Genomic DNA, 21,468 nt, shown 5'->3' with positions numbered 1-21,468 from the left:
TCTTGGTCAATGATTTGTAATTGTTACATTTGAGAATCTATTAGTACTGTACTAAATTAGATCCCCTGAGCAATTAGAAAGTATTGATTCCCATTTTTGAACGAACTCTAGAGAAGTACGGTAATGTGATAAGCTGCACTGATACCAACTCTTAAACCTCTAGGTATCATATTGTTTTTATGGTAATTCTGAAGACTTGCAATCTCCCATCATATCTGGATTTGTTATTTAAACAGTGTAGACATCTTTTTTTAAATAATTAGATATGTCTCTAAAAATGCTGTTGTGTAGGTATTAGACCCTTTAGGCCTCCTCGTGCTAAGAGTTTGTATCCTATTTGTTGGACAACAAAAGAGCCATTTATAATACTAATGAGCATTTATGGAACTGGTGTAAAAGGAAAGGGACTCAAAGTACCATTACTGTTAAAGAAAAAGAGAGAGCATGAACTGCTCAACAGCAAATGTGCCAATATGTGTCAGTGGTTGTGTCCATATAGGCCTAAAAGGCAGGCTAACAGGGTGCTACTGTACCCAACCAATTTCTATCTATCTATCTATCTATCTATCTATCTATCTATCTATCTATCTATCTATCTATCTATCTATCAAAGAACCTACAGTGCCTTGCAGTAGCTACCTTTTACTGCTTGCCGAAGATTTATAAGAACTCACATAAACCACCATGTACAGTAGACCCATTAAATCGGGTAAAAACAGTCTTACAGAGAATTGTTGCATGTACAGTATGTAGATAAAATACTATGTCCGTTTGTGACAGCATTGCCAATGTATATCAAAGACACAAAAGACACTATACTTAAATTAATGGGCATTGTTACCAATGCAGATACGCATTTATCAACCATGGATGTTGAAGGATTATACTCCAGTGTTATTCACAGAATTTATATCTAAATAACATCTCCTTGGTATGTTTACTCAGGGTTCGCAGACACTTCGCCTTTCATTAAGTCAATGTGCAGTGCAATTTTATATAATATGCTGATTTGTAGAAAAAAATCCCTAAAATTGCAAAATTCTCTTAATGCTGAGCCTTAAAATGGGGTACACGCCATATTTTGCTCACTATCTGGAAATATTTAGCTTAAAGTTGACTAATTTGGCAAACATATTAACCATTTGAGGCTTGGCAAAAAGCTTGGAATCCAATTTGGGGAAAAAAGTTAGTGAAGGCATTTCAGACAGTTTTTCACATCTCTACTTATGGAATTGCACCGTTTAATAAACATGGGCCACAGTAAGTTCTCTAAATGGAACGCATTACAGATAATGCAACACAAATATTTGGATGAATCTATTATTTTTTTACTCTTTTCAAATTCAGTTGGTCACAAATTGAATATCTGTCCTGTCTTCCCTCACCATGATGTGTTTACCCGAGGTTTGCATATTTAATACGCTAATGGTTTCTATTCATTCCATTGTCATTGTATGATCTTGTGCGGATGCAGATTACGTTTATAGAAAGCTCAAATGTATAATGTTATTTGTAGTGTAATCGAAAGAAAGAAAGAAACTGACTTATTACGTTGTACAAAGTTGTCATCTCAAAGAGACATATTTGCTAAGCGGTGCTATGCCTTAAGCCAGGGGTGTGAAAATGTCTTGCCTTGTGCCCCCCTGCCGGCTCTGCTAGTGCCTCCCTTACCTGCTCTGAAGCATCACATGAAGCCCCGAGGTCATGTGACATAATGGTGACGCGTCGCCAAAGCCAACTGAATCACGGTAAGTGAAGTTCTAGAGGCCTTGCGTAGTCCCCCGGCATTTCATTTACATGCCCTGGTGGAAGAGCTCAGGGCCTCTGCAATCAGCGCACCCTCCCAAAATTCTTGCGCCCTTTCCTGCTCAGGCTGCTGTAGAAGATGAAGAGATGTTGATGCCCTAGAAGAACCGCATTGCTATCTATGAACTCCTCTTCAAAGAGGGTGTCGTGGTTGCAAAGAAGAACGTCCATATGCTAAGCACCCGGAGCTGACCGACAATAATGTGCCCAACCTCTATGTCTTGAAAGCCATACAGTCCCTGAAGTCACGTGTCTATGTGAAGGTGCAGTTCGCCTGCTGTCACTTTTACTTCTACCTGTCCAACGAGGGTATCTAGTACCTGCAGGATTTCCTGCACCTGCCCCCCGAGATTGTATTGTATTGTATGTCTTTATTTATATAGCGCCATTAATGTACATAGCGCTTCACAGTAGTAATACATGTGGTAATCAAATAAATAACAGATAATATAAATAACAGAACATGGGAATAAGTGCTTTAGACATTAAAGTAACATTAAGGAAATTGGAGTCCCTGCCCCAAGGAGCTTACAGTCTAATTGGTAGGTAGGGAGAACGTACAGAGACAGTAGGAGGGAGTTCTGGTAAGTGTGTCTGCAGGGGGCCAAGCTATATATATCATGTGTTCAGAATATCTACAGTGCTATTCATATGCTTCTTTAAGCAAGTGTGTCTTAAGGTGGGTCTTAAAGGTGGATAGAGAGGGTCCTAGTTGGGTACTGAGGGGAAGGGCATTTCAGAGGTGTGGGGCAGTCAGTGAAAAAGGTTTAAGGCGGGAGAGGGCTTTAGATACAAAGGGTAGATTGTAGGGGAAACAGATGAGAGGCAGGAAGGCCGGACAGCAGGAGGTTACAGTAATCAAGACGGGAGAGAATGAGGGCCTGAGTCAGAGTTTTAGCAGTCGAGCAACAGAGGAAAGGGCATATCTTTGTTATATTGCGGAGGAAAAAGCGACACGTTTTAGAAATGTTTTGAATGTGAGGGGCGAATGTGAGAGAGGAGTCGAGTGTGACCACTAGGCAGCGTGCTTGGGCTACTGGGTGAATGATCGTAGTTCCAGCAGTAATGTGGAAGGAGGTAGTAGGGCCAGGTTTGGGAGGAAGTATGAGGAGCTCTGTTTTAGCCATGGTGAGTTTAAGGCGACGGAGGCCATCCAGGATGATATAGCAGAGAGACATTCAGAAACTTTGGTTTGTACAGCAGGTGTAAGGTCGGGTGTTGAAAAGTATATTTGTGTGTCGGCAGCATAGAGGTGATATTTAAACCCAAAAGATGTTATTAGGTCACCTAGAGAGAGTGTGTATAGAGAAAAGTGAAGATTGCACCGTCAACTCTGCACCGGAGCCGTCCCGAGACAGGCAGACACCGGCCCAATGGTTTGGAGGGTGAGTTGCCAGCCAGGCTGTAATGTGCCTTACAGATTAGTTACAATGTAAAGAGTGTTAAGGCTGCACTCCACAAATAAGATAAAATATACAGTTTACCGGTGCTGCTGGTTCAAGGAAGTACCTGCCAGGCAAAATCCAAAATACACTTAGGAAAAAAGGGGATCCAGCACTCCATGGATTTATAAATAAGTAAATTTATTGTGCCACACAACGTTTCGACCAATAGGTCTTTTTCAAGTGACTAGTCACTTGAAAAAGACCTATTGGTCGAAACGTTGTGTGGCACAATAAATGTACTTATTTAGAAATCCGTGGAGCGCTGGATCCCCTTTTTTCCTTACAGATTAGTTAGCACTGCTTGGTAAAGAAATATGATACTAGTTTAAATAGGTAATAGATATGAAACCCTTTAAGCAAGTTTCACATTAGCTTTATTATAATCATGTTTTCATGATTGTAGAAGTGCATTTGCATGGGAAAGCAGATGGGGTACATTGTAATCCCTGACTCAAATATTTTGTAGTACGATTTCCAAATGTTAATGTATTTTAGATACAGATAACAGATACAAAGTTATAAAACAAGACTTTTTTTTAAAGATCATTGCAATATACAGTACTGAGCAGATGTAGCCAGGCTCACATTTACCAGCACCGCGGCTGAAAACGCTGAACTCAGCGGCTCATCAACGACCCCAAAAACAGTACGTTTTGCAGGATGGTCGCGGCCAGGGAGGATTAAAGGTGGGCCCTAGCAGCATTAATCCTATCGGACCAGCCTGTCTGATAGAGCTGCGCAGAGGAGTCTGTAACAGGGGACTTATCCTGTTCACAAAGGTGCCTCTAATCCAGCAGTGTGGTGGTTAACTGCTAGTAGCAAATTAACTAGCACCACCTGCCTGATAACAGGTAGTAGAAAAAGCCTGCCTTTGAGACAGGAAGTAACTCCTCCCTAGCTCTGACTGAGAGCTGACCTTTGGAGAGACAGAGCAGAGGTTCTTGAGTCCCAGGAGAGACTGACCAAAAGAAACCCAGATCTCTGGAGCTGAGCGGTCTTGAGCTCTGCACAGCAGAGCTGAATTCAAGACACAGGGAAAACTACTGCACCTGAAGCTGAACCAGGAAGTGAGATTTTCCCTCCAAGAAACAGATAAGACTTTTATTCTTAAGAGACTGCTTATATCTGCTTATTTTCATGCTATATGTTTTGGGGCTGCGAGAACTGCTTGACTAAGGGAGATGTGAACTAATTGCATAGGATTTCACTAGAAATACTCCCAAGTGAATGGAAGCTTTGTCCCCCGCCCCCCTGTGTTTGGATAATTTCCTGATGAAAAGGAACAGGCCCAATAAAGCCTATTATAATTTCACATTATAAAGCCTCCTAATTGTGTACCTCTGTGAACGTCCGTCCACATATGGTGTCCGAGGTGGGACAAGAGGTGTCTTTGTAGTTAAAAAAAGGACCGGAGAGTTTTATGTGAAATTTTTTGTTATGCTTTTTTGCCTACAAACAAGTCTGAGAAACTTAGAAAAAAAAAAAAAACCTCATGCAGCAGAGATCAGAATTAAAGGGACACACCACTGCACTGAAACTTACACTGCATTGAAACTTACAAAAACACAGATGGACTCTTTACCCCAATCCCAAGAGGAGAGAGACTGCTGAAGCAGCTAAAACTTTATTTGCCTATCACAAAGCGTAATATTGTCATTGAAATAGGGGTCTTTGCCTTTCAGCCATAGTCAGGGTTCAAGAAGTGAGTCAGCCCTTGGAAAGGGATAGGTGTTTGTTGTTTTCAAAAGTTTCGCTCAAGCAGTGAATACAGATGGTGACCCACGAGTGGTACTGATTTTGCAAATAAAGGTTGCCACACGGCATAGGGCTACCAGCTGTGAATGGAGTATATGCAGAAAAGTGTGAAAATTGATACAAGACTGTGCTGAAGCAAGGGAATTTTTAGCAAACAAATGCTGAGTGTAAAATTGCCCTATAAAGAAAAAGGTTTTTCAAAGCCAATTGCTGAGTGTTGAGTCCACTGCAAAGAATGTTTTATTTTCTGCAAGTAAAAAAGTATGCCTATTATCTTGGGAGCAAAATAGACACCCAAAGTGTGAAGTGTGAATGCCATAATACCCAAAGATGAGACTGAAAATTACTGAACTCAGGCAGAAAACCAAATTCTGTTGCTGAAGCGGAGGCATTGCACCTAGCAAATAAATGGTGTATAGCAAATAGACTATTTTACCTAGCAACTGCACAATCTTGTATACCTGATAAAAGAAAATGCATGCACAGTACTGCTGATATTGAAAACAAAAAAAAAATTACCCAAGAAAGAAAAATCTACAGAGATGCCTGTGAGAGCCACGACCTCTACAAACAAAATATGCCCATCTGTAAGACTATCACAATTGGGGGTTCTAGCAAATACAGTGGCAACAGCTGCAATAGCGCCTCCTGAGGTCAGGAAGAAAATGACACCTGATAGCCTAAAAATGGAGGACAAGATGCAGCGTTCCTGTAATGAACCCTACCCCACGGAAGAGTGGCCCTTCCAGTCCAATAAAGAGGAAGACATCTCTTACGGGGAACCCGAACCGAGTCACACCCACAAAACACCCCAAGAATGGTGGGGGTGCCTGAACTCGGCACGAACAGAAAAGACCGCTCCCTTTGATGACGAATATGATCAGCAGGAGACAGAGTGGGAGCAGTGGATCACCGAATATTTCCGTCAGCTATTACAGTTGCAAGAAAAGCCGGGAGGATCCAGTGACGCTGCTAAAACTTCAAATGAAGATGGAGACCCCAGTATCCCTGAAGGGATGGTGTCATCCAAATCAAAAAGGAAGAAAAAGAAAAGCGGTTCTTCGCTTACCGTGGAAGTAACAGACACGTCCGCAGAACCTGTGGAGAAAAAGGGGGACCGAGATGCCCTGCAGGCTAGAGAAAATGGAGAATTCGTCCCGCGTATAACCGAATATCCAGAGGGCCCAAGGCAGAAGTCGTGTACCCCAAAGAAGTGTCTGTCCGGTGCCAACAGTGAGGAACCCTCAACCAGTCATCCCTGGGAAGCAGAGCCGGAACCAGTGAGTGACAATCCATTGACCAGCCCTGAAGACGCCCTGAAAATTGCCAGGCGTGACTGTGATTTACTCCGTGAACAATTGAATCAAAAGAAAGATGGTTACGCGGAGCTACTGAAAAATAACGTGAAGCTACAGGAATATGTGCTTGCAATGTACTCTACAGCCAGGACAGAATTGGACAATCTCAAGACTGAGCTAGATACTGCAAATGCTGCTATTTCCGCCATGGATGAAAAGCAGAGCCAATCTGATAAAATGGTGGCTACGCTCAAGCGAAAGTATGAGGAGGCACTGAAGCAGATGACAGTCTTCCAGCAAGAGGTTCACACTCTACTTGTGAGGCATTCAGCTCTATGCGAAGAGGTCAACAGTGTCCAGATAGAGGTGGATGTAGCTCAGAAAGAGGTTCAGACACTCCACAGAGCACTGGATGCCTCACATCATGAGACGAACAGCTGCCGCACAGACCTGGAAGTTTCCAGAAAGGAACTACACAGTCTCACTGAGGAGCTGGACATTTCAAGGAGAACTATCCTACATCTTAACTTAGATCTCAAAGTCTCTCAGAAGGAGCTTCAGAACTTAAACCTGGAGATGGAAGTCTCACGCCAGGAGACAGCCTGCCTCCAAGCAGATGTGCAAAAATGGAAGGTGGACTGCAAGGAAGCCCTGAATAGTACAGAGACTGAAAAAAGAGAAAATTTAAGATTAAAAAAAGAAAATTCTGAGTTGACAGAATACGTCAAGGGAAAGAATGAAGAGCTGCAGGTTCTTAAAGAAATAAACTTTTGAAAGAGGAAATGTTTGAAGCAGAGCACCGACTGCAGAACCAACTGCAAGGTCTGCGTACACACCTCCAGTATGCTGAGGAGAAGCAGTAAACGCTGCAGGAGGAAAAGCTGCAGGCTGCTAAAGAGGTACAAGCGCTGCAGGAACGTCTGAATACCCAGTACGTCCCCACAGAGCAGTATGAGGAGCTAAAGGCCACGCTGCATGTCCTCAGAGCATCATTGGAGGCGGAGCTTCGATACCAGGTGACTCTGTATGAGAGAGAGCAGGAGAAGGCTCAGAAACTGGAGCAAGAGCTGGAGAGACAGAAAGACTGTTCCATTCCCTTGAGTCAGTACACCAAGGAGGAAACAGACGCAGAGGCAACCTTGACAACAAAAATTACGGAGCTCCAGAATATGAAGGAGACTCTAATACAGCCACCTAAGAAAGCACTAGCCAAACCAACAGCTGCCCAACAGGCAACAAACAGAGGTAGGAGTGCGGAATCAAAGCCAGAAGAATCCTTAGCTGAGGAAGCTGAAAAAATAGGACGTTCTCTGGAAAAGGAGGTGGAGGTGCAACTCAGTCCCAAAGAAGGTGAACTGGCGACTCCGTGGTGTGGAGAAGAGCAAAAAACTCTAAGGGCTAGTCCTAACTGCTCTACAACTGTTGCCATACACTTTGTCTATAAAAAGAGGAGTGCCCGACGCAACAGAAATCTCATGACCACGCACGCGATAAAAAGACTTTACGTGGAAAAAGTCCTCCTCGAGCAACTGAGGAGTGCTGATCTCAAGCACCTTCGGGAGGAGACAAAAATAAACTGGAGAAAGGGCTCCAATCCCAGCGGGACAGAGGGTTCTCTTCCTCCATCCACTCTCATTCAAGTCACAGAAAGATTTTGAATGAGAGTGGAAGGATGGGCTTTGGCCGTGGTAAGCCCGAGCTTCCCACAAACAGGGGAGGTATGTAACAGGGGACTTATCCCTGTTCACAAAGGTGCCTCTAATCCAGCAGTGTGGTGGTTAACTGCTGGTAGCAAATTAACTAGCACCACCTGCCTGATTACAGGTAGTAGGAAAAGCCTGCCTTTGAGACAGGAAGTAACGCCTCCCTAGCTCTGACTGAGAGCTGACCTTTGGAGAGACAGAGCAGAGGTTCTTGAGTCCCAGGAGAGACTGACCAAAAGAAACCCAGATTTCTGGAGCTGAGCGGTCTTGAGCTCTGCACAGTAGAGCTGAATTCAAGACACAGGGAAAACTACTGCACCTGAAGCTGAACCAGGAAGTGAGATTTTCCCTCCAAGAAACAGATAAGACTTTTATTCTTAAGAGACTGCTTATATCTGCTTATTTTCATGCTATATATTTTGGGGCTGTGAGAACTGCTTGACTAAGGGAGATGTGAACTAATTGCATAGGATTTCACTAGAAATACTCCCAAGTGAATGGAAGTTTGTGTCCCCCCCCCCTGTGTTTGGATAATTTCCTGATGAAAAGGAACAGGCACAATAAAGCCTATTATAATTTCACATTATAAAGCCTCCTAATTGTGTACCTCTGTGAACGTCCGTCCACAGAGTCCCAGAGAGAAACAGTCTCTCTCTGTGTGTCCCTGACAGCTCTTAAAGGAGCAATTCAATAGATTTTTCTCCTTATTTTTAACATGGGCTTGAAGCCTGGATCAGGTTTTGCCCACTTGAGTTTAATATCCTACTTATACCCACAGTTTGCACACCAATCTCAAGCAGTTTTGAGTCATCATCGTCTATTTACTTCACTCTGTATATTTTCTGAAAAGTACAAAAAGGAAAATATGTGTAGTGGGTGATGATTCAGAAACATGTTGTTCAAGATACAGTATTCCTCTCCACATTCTCTGTATTCTGTACATTTGGGTCTGTATTGATTTCCATAATGATATATTGATTGTTTCTTGTTGGTTTACTTGGTATAGTAGATTTCCCCCCAAGGAACGCTAAACGAATGTCTCTTCATCCACACACAGGAGGACAAGCGAAGAACATGACTTGAAATGCAACCCACTTCCTTAAATGCCTCATTTAAATTTAAAATGAGCTAATACATACATTATAAGAAAAGGTAGATGAGTGGTTCCTATCTGTCATCAAATTCTATGTTTGGGTGTATATATATATATATACAGGTAAACCCCGTTATAACGCGGTCCTCGGGGTCCACCCCGAGACCACCGCGTTAGTAACGGGGCCGCGGGGAAAAAAAAATGGCCGCCGCATCGGCGCATCATCACCCTCTCCCCCCCAGCAGCACCCTCTCCCCCCCAGCAGCACCAAAAAATGGCCGCCGCATCGGCGCATCATCACCCTCTCCCCCCCAGCAGCACCCTTCACCCCGCGGGACAGGAGATGGGAGCGGGGATGTCCCTCCGGTCCCCGTTTCCCCCTGTCACCGCGTGACAGCCCGCGGGGAAGGAGATGGGAGCGGGGATGTCCCTCCGGTCCCCGCTTCCCCCTGTCACCGCGTGACAGCCCGCAGGACAGGAGATGGCAGCGTTTCCATCCTCAAACCCAATTGTACTGCGCTACGGCTTATATTGGCGCGTTACACACAAGTGTGCTGCTAGATTGTAACCCCTTCGTGCATGTGGCAGTGAATGGGTTAACGTTGTGTATTTTCCCATACGCGAGACCTGTGCGGTTTGTACGGGGTAGGGCACCTCCTGTGTGCCCCACGGCTCACTCACCTCTGCCTTGTACATGCGGACCAGGCCTTGGTTCACTTTGGACCACGTGGGGACAGCGCTGATGTTCCACAGCTGGTTAGAGTGCTCGGCAAAGGATCCTGCATAACTGATGCATTACCAGTTCATTCATTCTGCTGGCAATGCCAAATTGTCACGTGGCTCATTTCTCACGAGTCAGACGCAGCCCCTGGAATATCAGCTCAGATTGTCGTCAGCTCATGGGTTCCTTGGTCAGCAGGTGATGGACAGCACAGACTAAATTTTACTAAACGCTAACAGAGATGTCCTCAAGGCTGCTCAGTGGCCATCGCATTCCTCTCTATTCACGTGCAAACAAAGCTTTTGCTGGGGGAGGGGGAAGTTACCAGCACTGCATATATGGGAATGTGAAAGTGCAGTGTGTGCAGTGAGAGTGTGTGCAGTGTGCAGTGTGAGCAGTGTGAGCAGTGAGAGTGTGTGCTGTGTGCAGTGTGAGCAGTGGGAGTGTGTGCTGTGTGCAGTGTGCAGTGTGTGCAGTGAGAGTGTGAGCAGTGAGCAGTGTGTGCAGTGTGAGCAGTGTGTGCAGTGTGAGCAGTGAGCAGTGTGTGTGCAGTGTGTGCAGTAAGAGTGTGTGCAGTGTGTGCAGTGTGTGCAGTGTGCAAAAAAAAATTAAATGAAATTTTTTTTTTTTTTTTTAAACGAGAACCACGGGAAAAACGCGTTATAACCGATTCGCGTTTTAACAGGTCGCGTTATAACGGGTTTACCTGTGTATATATATACAGTTAGGTCTGGAAATAATTGGACACTGACACAATTTTCATAATTTTGGCTCTGTACACAATGGATCCACAATGGATTTGAAATGAAACAACTTAGATGCAATAGAAGTGCAGACTTTCAGCTTTAATTCAAGGGGTTGAACAAAAATATCGTATTAAATGTTTAAGAATTGCAACCATTTTCATACACAGTCCCTTATTTCAGGGGCTCAAATATAATTGGACAAATTAACACAATCATAAATAAAATGTTCTTTTTTAATACTTTGTCAAGAATCCTTTGAAGGCAATGACTGCTTGAAGTCTGGAACGCATAGTCATCACCAAACGCTGGGTTTCCTCCTTTGTGATGCTTTGCCAGGCCTTTACTGCAGCTGTCTTCAGTTGTTGTTTGTTCATGGGTCTTTCTGCCTTAAGTTTTGTCTTCAGCAAGTGAAATGCATGCTCGATCGGGTTGAGATCAGGTGATTGACTCGGCCATTGCAGAATATTCCACTTCTTTGCCTTAAAAAAAACTCCTGGGTTGTTTTCGCAGTATGTTTTGGGTCATTGTCCATCTGTAAAGTGAAGCGCCGTCCAATCAACTTCGCTGAATTTGGCTGAATCTGAGCAGACAATATATCCCTATACACTTCAAAATTCATCCGGCTTCTTCTGTCTTCTGTCACATCATCAATAAACACTAATGACCCAGTGCCTTTAGAAGCCATGCATGCCCATGCCAAAAACTGCCTTCACCGTGTTTTACAGATGATGTGGTATGCTTCGAATCATGAGCCGTTCCAAGCCTTCTCCATACTTTTTTCTTCCCATCATTCTGGTACAGGTTGATCTTAGTTTCATCTGTCCAAAGAATGCTGTTCCAGAACTAGGCTTGCTTTTTTAGATATTGTTTGGCAAAGTCTAATCTGGCCTTTCTATTCTTGAGGCTTATGAATGGTTTGCACCTTGTGGTGAACCCTCTGTATTTGCTCTCGTGAAGTCTTCTCTTAGATAATGATATGCATACCTCCTGGAGAGTGTTCTTCCCATGGCTGGATGTTGTGAAGGGGTTTTTCTTTACCATGGAAAGGATCCTACGATCATCCACCACTGTTGTCTTCCGTGGATGTCCAGGCCTTTTTGTGTTGCAGAGCTCACCAGTGCGTTCTTTTTTTCTCAGAATGTACCAAACTGTTGATTTGGCCACTCATTATGTTCCTGCAATCTCTCTGATGAATTTTCTTTCTTTTTTTTTCAGCCTAAATGCGAATGCGACACCTGGAATCAACTCCAGACCTTTTACCTGCTAAATTGATGATGAAATAACGAAGGAATAGCCCACACCTGTCCATGAAACAGGTTTTGAGTCAATTGTCCAATTACTTTTGGCCCCTTGAAAAAGAGGGGGCTACATATTAAAGAGATGTAATTCCTAAACCCTTATTCCAATTTGGAAGTGAATACCCTCAAATTAAAGCTGATAGACTGCACTTTAAGCCAATATGCAGTATTTAACTGTAACTTGAATTTATTTTGGTACACAGCCGAAATAACAAAACTTGTATCAGTGTCCAATTATTTCCGAACCTAACTGTATATATATACACACTGTATGTGTGGGTATTTCATAATAATATAGAGATATAGAGATAGATACATACATACATACATACATACATACATACATACTCCAGAAACAGCAGTAACTTGCCTAGGTAGCCTATAATTAATCTAGAGTAATTTATACTGGGCACTTACAGCTTACTTTGAATAATATATAAAGATTAATTACGTCAATGCTTTGGTCCTATTCCAGGATTTTTCTCAAGGTACAGCAGTGTTACAAAGAATCCCCTTTAACAAGGTCAGAACCGCCAACTAGAGATGGACTGCAACTAGAGAATTTTGGATCTGCAGCAGATTAGACGGTTCCTTTGGTCTGCGGATTTCTACGGATCAATGTCAAAAAGGGCGATTCGTGGTTTGTGGATTTTTTTTTATTATTATTATTATCAATACACCCCGTGGATTCCGCAACCCATGGACGAATTTGCAGAATCCAATCCGTGGGCGGATTCTTAAGAATAATAATGAGGACTGCAGTTTCCCAGATTTTTTTTCGCATTTTCCACCCTAAAATCTGTTTCGAGGTGTAAAATCCGCAAACTGATTTGGTCTGTTTTACTCCGTGCGGACTCATCAAAACTCGCCATCGGATACAACCCGTGGATGGATTGGTAGAATCCTATCCGTGGATTCAGCAATACATTAGCGGATTCCTAAGAATCCACCAACGGATTGCTGAATCCGCGTATTGGATTCTACACATCCGTCCACGGATTGCAGAATCCCTGGAGTGTATTGGTAATAATAATAAAAAAATCCGCAAAAATGCGAATCGCCCTCTTTGAGATTGATTCGCTGTAATCTTCGTACCGAAGGAACCGGCCGAACCGCTGCGGATCCAAATCCTTTCCCAAAATGTGCCCATCTCTAGTTGTTAGGGAACTCTAACATTTAAATTATGTCATTTTAGAAGTTTATTACATGGACTTATTTCAGTACACAGTATTTGCCTGCGCGTTCTCCATCTTGTATTCAACCCACATCTGTTGTAGTGGTCTTACTGTGCTTCATTTGCCTGACGGAGAAGGATGTGCCTTATTTGAATCATTATGTGCAGTGACCTTTTGAAGGTTACTTTATACTAGAGGTCAAAAAGATATAAAACACAATTATAGTTCGTGAAACTAATCCAAATTCCTTTTTTTTTCTGGAAGTGTTAAGCACTTCAGTGATAAACAACAGTACAGTGACATCAATATTTAGACACGGAAAATACTTTGAATCATTTGTTCTTTTCATTTTGTTTATATTTATTTTTACATTTAACCCGATTTTACTTGGTGTTTTGTATACATAGATAAAAAAATAAAGTACAAACAGTGGGGATAGGAATAACAAGTATCTGAGAACATAAGAAAAATTATGCTCTGCCCTAAAGAACTCGCAATCTAAGTTCCAAGTAAACTCTGTTGACATCACTGCAGTATCCAATGTTGGTAAAACTACAACATTTAGCTAAAGTTATTATTATTTTTTTAACAAAACATACATTTTATATATAGTACAATTGCAAGATCATGTGAAGTTGGTTTATTGTTTTTTTTATTTGATCAAAAGTAGCATATTTGTATATTTGTTATAAAAATATTTACATTATGCAAGTATCCTAAATGTAGAATATGTGTTTTTGTATTTAGAAACACAAATTCGTAGTTGAAGCCCAAAATATAAACCATGTATTTTGAGATTTAACCCGCGAACATGAATACAAAAGAATGTGATTAATCTCTTGATATTTAAGATATGACCCAACATTTAGCCTTGCATTTTTAGATGTACAAATCCAAGGTTGCTTTGAATTTTAATTAGAAAAATAGCCAACAAACAGTAAATATTTGGGTTAAATGAATGCACCCGTTTTCCGCTTCTTTTTCCTTCATTACTGTACGATGTGTACAATTACAGATGAGCGGTATGATTCTGCACTCTCCAAACCAGAACATTGGAGGCAAGTCCATCTCCTGATTCATTCTCTAATTCTGCAAATACTTATAATGTGTTTGAAGTACAATGTTTTGACATTGTGAACACTTACACAGACGATCCACCTATATAAACAGTCAGCAATGATCTCTTGCTTTTCGATTCACTGCAGACAATTCTGCAATGGATGTCAAATAACTCTGGCAAAACATCACTACTTTAAATAGGAAGCTGAGGGTTATTTAACAAGACTGGAACATTAATGCCAAGGCACTTAAATGGAGCTCATTGAAAAAAATCTGCAGGAATTTATGGAATCCCACAATACACACCAACAGCATATTTTGGTGAAAGCAACAGAAAATTCTGTTTACAAATAAAGCAATTCAGTGTAGATCAGAAAAATAAGAATCAACTTGGTCCTGCTGTTTCAGTACAGTAGCCACAGTATTTCACATGTACACTATAGCCTGTCCTCATTCAAACTTGAATGCTTCTGTCTTAAAAAAAAAAAAATCTACCTGTACAATATAAAAGAATGTTTATCGTCAAAACATCACCGTTCTTTAATTGAGAGGACTCAAGAGATCACAGGATCACAGCTCGAGGGGTGTCCTGTTACTATGGAAACTTTAAGATTAAACAACAGCCTTGTATGTTTATGGAAGCTCATACAAAACCCTTTCTAGTGCATGGACTGGTATTAAAAAAAGAACACAGGACAACATCTTTTGTATCTCAATGATCTGCACTTGGCTTGGGTTATAATTAGCAATGGCTACTACAATTTAAGAAGAGAGATGTGAATATACAAGGCATGTAACTTGCTATGTTGCTAGGCTGCTGTTGCCAACCGTTTACCATGGCAGTTGTTGCAGAGGTCACATAGTCTATGGCGTGCAGTTTTCATGCCCTGGCAGTGGGCAACATGTGTTTTTAGAGCACAGAATGCGTGATCTTGTTCAAGCAGGAAGCTAAATTCAAGCAGTACTATTTGTTTTACCGGACACAGTGATGTTCCATGACAGCACCTCTAGAAAAATCTCTAATGCATACAGAACCCATCTCCACTAACAATCTTTTAGTCATGTTGTACTTCGCAAGGCCCTGAGTCCTTGGGTGAGGGGCAACATGACTTTCTACCAAGTGTGTGTGTGTGTGTGTGTGTGTGTGTGTGTGTGTGTGTGTGTGTGTGTGTGTGTGTGTGTGTGTGTGTGTGTGTGTGTGTGTGTGTGTGTGCGTGTCTGGGTGGTGGTGGGGGAGGGATGGGTGGTGGGTGGTGGTTGGGTAGGCTTAAATGTTGCTTGTTAGGATAGAGAGGGGAGGGGTAACGAAGGAGTTGGAAGTTATATTAGTTGTGGATGTTCCTACCTCTTCAGTTCCGGACTGGTCCAGAACTTCCACCCTCAACCCTTGTTGATGTTGGGTTTGGGTTGTTGAATTTTTTTTTTTATTTTGGCAGGAAGATGTTAGAAGGTGAAGGAACCCTGTTGGAAGATGGCTCCTTGAGGGGAGGTGGGAGGTACCTCCTGTAGTTGGGTTTTACAAGCTAGATGTCATTATTAACGCTGCGTTAGCTAGGGGGCGGTCAGCAGGAGCATTCTTGGATGATTCATTCTGGAACTCCTAGGTGCCCCTGATTTAGCGGTGGTGTTCCAGGAATGCACCAAATTATATCAGGTCCCACCTTCTCTCTGCCTCCCTCTTATTATGCTGGGTATTTGGCTGATGCATCATTGAGAAGTAATACCATTATTTAATGCATCCGAGAGCAAAGACAGGATCTTCATAGGGATAGACAGTTGATTAATACAGTATTTAATCTCAAATAGGACCATTATATCTGCATCCAATGGTTAGATATGTTATCACAGAGTAGAGGCAACAGAATTAGTCCTATTAGGACATTAAGGTATTGGAGCTTGTTTTTAACTCTATGCTTTTCAGAGATCCTGATTAATTAAACTATATTCAACACAGCGACTCACAGCCCTTATAGCAAGTTTTTATTCACACAGGCAGCAACATGGTAGTACAGTATTTTTTAATCTTAGTACACGTTAAGGCATTTGTATGTATGTATTTGTCACAATTTGGAGCAATTTATTACCAGGTAGAACACCATATCATTCCAAGTGTTTGTTACTAGGTTCTTAGTAGAGATGGGCAATTTGTTTTAGCTGATTTGGATCCGCAGCGTATTGGCTGGTTCCTTTTGTCTGCGGATTTCAGCAGATCACTCTTAAAAAGGGCGATTCGCCTTTTGCTGATTTTTTATTATTATTGCCAATACACTCAGCGGATTCCGCAACCCATGGACGGATTTGTAGAATCCAATCCACTGATTCAGAAATCCATTGGCAGATTCCTAGAATCTGCCAATGGATTGCTGCGTCCACAGATTGGATTCTATCCAATGGTGGATTTAAATGAATCCATGGGGATTAGAACCGACCAAATCCGTTTGTGGATTTTACACTGTGAAACAGATTTTGGGGGGAAAATGCTAGAAAATCCGTAAAACAGTTCTTAGAGAACGTTGTACTGAGATTCTCAACACACTAAAATCTGAGGCTCAGCTAGTTAGTCACATCCGGTGTGGCATAGCTGTGATCTCTATCACCAAATTTCTCACAAGTTTATTTCTTCTAAAATTTGTTCTTACAGGAATATTGCATCATATCAACAACATCCAATCAGTACACATAATATTAGTATCATTGGATCATTAGTGTGTGCACCAAGAGGAATTGCTTTTCTCTCTGCTATCTTTCTGTTCACCTCCTGTAGTTGTTTAAAGGAAAGTGTCATACTTGGCTTGAGCGGCCGGTATGGGGGTGACCTTCCAGTTGTTGAGTTATTTCGGACCAAGTGGCTTAGGCGGCTGTTAGCAAATAGAGTCACAAGCCGGGGTATTCCTTTGGCTTATGTGTTTGTTTACAGAGCAATTTAGCAGGGAACCCTAGTTGTGGGCATATTTTGTATCTATCAATAAAGCTGCAACTTATTTTCTTTTATTTGAAGGACGTTTTTTTGTAACGGCTTCAAAACACCCCACCAAGTTCGAGATATGGGTAAGTCAAATATAGAATTTGTTTTTGTCCATACAAGACTTTGAAAGTGGAACAGTGTTCAATGGCATTTTATTTCTATAAGAAGCTGTGAGTAATCGTTTTAGAAGCAGTTCCTCTATTAATCACATCAGATTTTGTTCCCTTTGTTTCCAGGAGCAAAACAGCCTGAGGAAATTTGAAAGGACAACAGAGCTTAAACATACAACAAATAACACATTTTGCCTACACTTGGCTGTAGAAAACTTCAGGACTATTTGGAACTTTCGAGCTGGGGTAGAGAATAAATTCTGCTGTGACCCAATACCACAGTTGTCCTTATCTTTCCAAATGGGATAGGAAAGAATAGTCTGATACTGCAAGAGGTGTGGAAGACAAGTGCTATATAGGTGTGCAAACTCGTCCCAGGCAGAGATGTGCAAACTTGTCCCGTTTTAGAACTAGTCCCGTTTAATTTGTAAATTATTTCACATAGTTTGCAGAAATATTACAGTGCAGTTATAGTTCATTTTGAACCCCTTCAGTCTACATCTGTCACCCCAAAGGCGGGACGCCTAATGGGGTTCCCCAAAAGCTGCTCCCCTCTGCACATAACCAGCGTTCTAAGGATTAATCTCTGCGTTTGCGTACTGCTGTGTTTCATCAGCCCCACCCTCTGTAATTGTAATGCCCTGGAAGACAAAAGGACTTTGAAATCACAGCTACATTCATTCTGAACCCCTTTAGTTTGCATCTGCGTCGCCCCAAAGGCGCGCAGACGCAGGGCAGCTAAAGGGTGCGAGCCGTTTGCAGCCATTCGCTGATATTTGTTGGTGTTAAACTTGCTGTATTTCAATCTGAAACACTCCAAACTTTTTATCCCCTGAACCCAATTTTCCAACGCTAACTGTCCATGAAATGTCTGTGAATTGACTGTATAACTCGTTCCTTTAATGTAACCTTGTATTGTTATAACTCTGTTCCCAGGGCATACTTGAAAACAACAGGTAACTCTCAATGTATTTCTTCCTGGCAAAATATTTTTTATAAATAAATAATAGGACCCTGCCATTTTTAAAGGGCAAACGTCGCTATTTTTATCGTGATTTTCATTTCACCAAATAATGCAAACTTTTTTGACCCGTTCCCATAGCTTTACTTTTTGTGCAGGTCGCTTGAAGAAGCTTCTCGCTCATTTTTAACGCAACTCAAATGGAAAAATTGTTGGAGCAAATGCTGTTTGTTCACAGATTTCAAAATGGAAATGTGCCACAAGTGGTATGTTGTATTTAGGTTTAAAAATGAGAATTTTCGATTTATGCAAATATTTTCTAAATTAGCAACATATTAGCTAATATACACCAACAAATGTGTTAGTTAAATATTCAGGAAAGTTGGTAGCAAGTAGAGATGGACAAATGTGACAAATTTCGAGCTGGAAATTCTTTGTAGTATTTCGAAGAAAATTCGATTTGTGGTCACATTTTCGAATGTGGATTGGAGAGTAAAAAATACAGGCGCATGCTCCTAAAAGCGTTGTCATTTTCACTCCGCCTTCCCTTTCATCAAATGGCATAACATCCGCCGATGAATGTTTATATATTCGCACTCGCATTCCTGGTCAAGTGTTTTAAAGGTTTTAAAAAAGGCGGTGAATGTGCTGATTGGAGACTGAGACGTGAATATCCCCAGCTGCTAAGAAATTCCCGATTTACAGCGAATTTGGATAGCTGCGAATAATTTGCACGGGTCCATCTCTAGTAGCAAGTGTTGTTTATGTAAAATATTAACAATTGGTCATTTCTGGCACGGTTTCCCATAACTAGCTGCAAATCCCCCAAATTCATAACTTTTTATATACTAAGCTCAAATGCCTCCATTTGTGCCAGCTGTGGGGGGCCAAAGAGCGCGGTTTAGGGGGCCCTGCCGGGGCTGGAAATTGGGTCCTGGCGGTGGCCAGAGGTCGGGCCCAAGTTAAGTCTTGGTGGAGCTTGATGCGGAGTTGGGGCTGTCACTTCACAGCCAATTCCTCCCCTGTGTATTTCCCCATCCTGGAAGTTGGCCCAATCTTCTGCCCACAGGGGCAGGGCCAAGCACACAGCAGCAGCTGCCACACAGATGGGACTGGAGCTGCCCGATTGACCCCCCCCAGGTACAATTCTTAGAGTGTGTGAGTATTGTGTGTGTGAAGAGTGTATGGAGGGGTGGATGAATTGTGAGTGGGATTGAGTGTGTGTGTGTGGGGGGGGGGGGAATTAAGTGTTTGTGGCATGGTGATTGAGTGTTTGTGGGGTTGGTATTTGAGTGTGTATGTGGGGGGGAGGCATGGGTTGGGGTTGGATTGTTTGAGTGTGTGTGTGGACGTGGAAGTGAGTGTTTGTGTGTGGGAAGATCGAGTATGTTTGGGAGGGAATTGTGTGAGGAGCGGGGTTTAGTGTGTGGGAAAGAGGAGGTGGGGGATTGAGAGAGGAGGAGGGCTGTAACAGGTGGGGAGAGAGGGAGAGGAGAACGAAAGAGAGGAGAGTGAGTGAGAGAGGGGGACAGTGAGGAGGTGAAAGAAATACATGGGGTGTGGGTGAGAAGGGTAAAGATAAATAGAGGGGGGTGAGAGCGAGGAGGTGTGTTCTCACAAGGCTGCGGACATGGGGACCCCATGGAAACTCTAGATTTATTTTGCAGTTTGTACAGTATTTGGGTAGCCCTTTAAAAATGTTTGAATGGGGCCCAAAAAATGTACGTACGCAAGTACCTCCTCCCCCACACCAGTCTTACTGAAGCTCTGCTCCATCTGGGTTCTTACAGGTGCCTGATGGCAGCACCTGGCTTGCATACTTCATCTGTGTGGAAACCTGGCCTGGATTCCCAAGTCTTTGTGTGTCCTTCCAACTGGGACCCTGCCACAGCAGTTAATAAAAGTACATTTACTTTCATATTGATATCTTCTGAAATAATCTGACGTGATACTGGAAAAGGATCTCAGTCGTACTGTGATGATTCTACAAAAGCAGCAGTATTAGGAAAGTGTGCAATCATGTAGCATGCAGTGTATCTGGTGCAATAGTCCCTGAAGTATATTTTTAATCAAGCAAGACGCATTAGGAATACAATAGATGTGAAGAAACTGCAATATGCTGTCACATTTAAGTCTAGCAAAATTAATACAGTGGTATTGATATGACCAATCCCACACCACTAGGGAGTGATACTGTACATTTCCCTGATGCCTACAGACATCTGAAAGATAATTAAAATTGGAGAAAACTGTTTATTTTTCTATTTAAGATAATAATAATACAAAATCAGTAATATGAAGTTACAAATATTTAATTTGTATTTTAAATTGAATTACTCCACAGTATGAACAATGGCACATTATCTGCTCACATCCTGCAGTTGTGAGGTCACATAATGAATTTAAAAGCCTATTGGAAATAATCGCTTAAGTTCCCACCACACGTCCTATTTTAGAAATACTGTACATTGATCACAAGTAGGATGTGTATTAGCAATTAAACAAATTAAGCTTTTGTTAAAGCCTATACAGGCATACCCTGCATTAACGTACGCAATGGGACCGGAGCATGTATGTAAAGCAAAAATGTACTTAAAGTGAAACACTACTTTCCCCCATTTATCGATGCATGTACTGTACTGCAATCGTCATATACGTGCATAACTGCTGTAAATAAAACATGTGTAACAGGCTCTATAGTCTCACCGCTTGCGCACAGCTTCGGTACAGGTAGGGAGCCGGTATTGCTGTTCAGGACGTGCTGACAGGTGCATGCGCGAGCTGCCGTTTGCCTATTGAGTGAGATGTACTTACTCGCGAGTGTACTTAAAGTGAGTGTCCTTAAACCGGGGTATGCCTGTATATACACACGTACACATATATCATTTTTTTCCAATGAAATTCAAATAGCAGAGAGATGACTGCTGTCCCATCTTAGGTTTCAATGGATTCATGACAACCCTACACTTTTGATAGAATTAAGCCATAAAATCTATCATCATAGCACACTGTAATATGTCCTTCCTTATATTGTAGCTATTTTAAATAATTTTACTAGTTGAAATAACATTGCTGTGCGATTAAGCAAATACTGTACCATGTATGAGCACATTCACATGTCTCAGAGAGGTCCACAACTCTGCCTTTCACCATTGTCTCTTAGCATACAATGTTTCCACTGCAGCCAGGGATTCTGGGTAATGACATACAAATGTGCACACACTGTTACCTTTTGCTTCCTATCCATTTTAACACGGAGCCCTATAAGCTTATGCCTGCCGCTTTATACAGCTTTTCCAGCACAGCCTGAGTTAATGAAGTAATATTAGGAAT

The sequence above is a fragment of the Ascaphus truei genome, chromosome 16 (genome assembly GCF_040206685.1).
Source record: "Ascaphus truei isolate aAscTru1 chromosome 16, aAscTru1.hap1, whole genome shotgun sequence".
Lineage (NCBI taxonomy): Eukaryota > Metazoa > Chordata > Amphibia > Anura > Ascaphidae > Ascaphus > Ascaphus truei.
Note: the sequence above shows the minus strand (reverse complement) of the source record.